This window comes from Aotus nancymaae, unplaced genomic scaffold, assembly GCF_030222135.1.
Source record: "Aotus nancymaae isolate 86718 unplaced genomic scaffold, 86718_ANA_hifiasm-v0.15.2.pri h1tg000057l, whole genome shotgun sequence".
Lineage (NCBI taxonomy): Eukaryota > Metazoa > Chordata > Mammalia > Primates > Aotidae > Aotus > Aotus nancymaae.
In genome coordinates, this window is record NW_026988471.1 from 69011302 (window position 1) to 69013491 (window position 2190).

Consider the following 2190-nt stretch of genomic DNA (forward strand, 5'->3'; position numbering starts at 1 on the left):
TGGGACTACAGGCAACCACCACCATACCCAACTAATTTTTGTATTTTTAGTAGAGATGGTATTTCACCGTCTTGGCCAGGCTGGTCTCAAACTCCTGACCTCGTGATCTACCTACCTCGGCCTCCCAAAGTGCTGGGATTACAAGTGTAAGTAACCACACCTGGCAAAACTTCCTATTTTAACCAATTAAGTATACAGTTTAGTGGCACTAAATAGGGCACTAAATATCACATGGTTGTGTAATCACCATCATCATCCATCTCTAGAACTCTTCCATCATCCTAAACTGAAACTCTGTACCCATGAAACAACTCCTCCCTCATTTCCCTCTATCCACCTCCTGGCAACCACCATTCTATTTTCTGTCCTTATGAACTTAGGAGCATCACTTTTCTGGGACATCTGCAATGGCTCTCTGGAGGATTGTGTCTCCCCTTTTTTTAAATTTTATTTTTCTTTGTTCATTCTTTGTTTTTGGTAGAGAAGGGGTCTCACTTCATTGCCCAGGCTGGTCTCCAACTTCTGGGCTCAAGCAATCTGCTTGCCTTGGCTTCCCAAACTGGTGGGATTACAGGCATAAGCCACTGTGCCCCACCTGTGGTCTCATCTTGGAGGGCAAGAGGGATAGAGATAGCCATAATCGGCCGGGCCTGGTGGCTCAGGTCTATAATCCCAGCACTTTGGGAGGCTGAGGTGTGCGGATCACAAGGTCAGGAGAGCAAGACCATCCTGACCAACATGGTGAAACCCCATCTCTACTAAAAATATAAAAATTAGCTGGGTGTAGTGGCGCATACGTATAATCCCAGCTACTTGGGAGGCTGAGGCTCAAGAATTGCTTGAACCCAGGAGGCGGAGATTGCAGTGAGCTGAGATCTCGCCACTGCACTCTATCCTAGCGATAGAGCAAGACTCCACCTCAAAAAAAAAAAAAAAAAAAGAGATAGCCATAACCTGGAGAATATTGAGATATGGACAACAAGGAAGACAAAATTTGGTCCTATGAGAAATCATCTGTGAGGAAGAGTGGACGGAACTGAGTGTGTTCAAGACAGTGAGATCCTGAAATGATCTCAATTAATGTAAGAAAACCAAAACCAGAAAACAAGGAGGTTTCAGTTTATCAACAGATTACTCAAAAAAGTTTCATTTTTTATTTAGCTTTCTGACTCTGTGCTTTCGACTTGAACACTTTCACAACGATTTTCTGCTCCTCTATAAGGAAAGCATGCTTGATCCTGTCTCAAACACATTTAGCACACATGGAACGATCATAGGCCCTGCTGACATGTTTCTTTGTTTTGGACAACCTCATAAGAACTTTAGGCCTTACAGCACAAACCCCTCGAAGTCTGCCTCGGCACAGGCCACATGCAGATTTTGGTGCTTTCCCAACCTTCTTGGTATAAAGGTAAACAATTCTATTACCAGAGGTTTGGGACAGCCTAGTTTTGTCACAGGCAATATTGCAGGAAAGCCTACGTCATTATGTCAAACGCCAGACCATTTTGAGTGCCTCTACACTAGCTCAAAGGACTGCTCCTGAGAGCTCTAGGCTTCCTTGGCTCCTTGGATGGCAGCCGATTGTGAAGGAAGTAAAGACAGGGAAAAGAGAACAGCAGCCATACCTGCAGCCAACATTCTATCAACAGATTTAAAAGGAGCAAGCACTGTGATATAGCTGGAGAAGACTCAGGCGATCACACAGTCTGTCTTCACTCAAGTGAAGGGTGATTATGTAGGAAAGTGGATAGAAGATACTGTCAATAGAAATATAAAGGGAATCATGTTAAAAATTTTTCAGTAGCCACATTTTTTTTTTTTTTTGGGACGGAGTCTTGCTCTGTTGCCCAGGCTGGAGTGTAGTGGCAGGATCTTGGCTCACTGCAACCTCCACCTCCTGGTTTCAAGTGATTCTCCTGCCTCAGCTTCCTGAGTCGCTAGGATTACAGGCACACCACCATGCCTGGGTAATTTTTATATTTTAAGTAGAGACAGGGTTTCTCCATGTTGGTCAGGTTGGTCTCAAACTCCTGACCTCAGGTGATCTGCCTGCCTCAGCCTCCCAAAGTGCTGGGATTACAGGCATGAACCACTGCACCTGGCCAATTTTTAAACTAATAATGAAAGGCTGGACATGGTGGCACACACCTGTAGTTCCAGCTACTCAGGAGGCTGAGGTGGGAACAC

The 2190-nt window shown here is 44.8% G+C and overlaps 1 pseudogene; it reads right to left on the reverse strand.

Moving 5' to 3' along the window:
• Window positions 1-960: 960 nt before the first annotated feature.
• On the reverse strand, window positions 961-1507 carry LOC105704594 (large ribosomal subunit protein eL34-like; annotated as a pseudogene).
• Window positions 1508-2190: the final 683 nt, after the last annotated feature.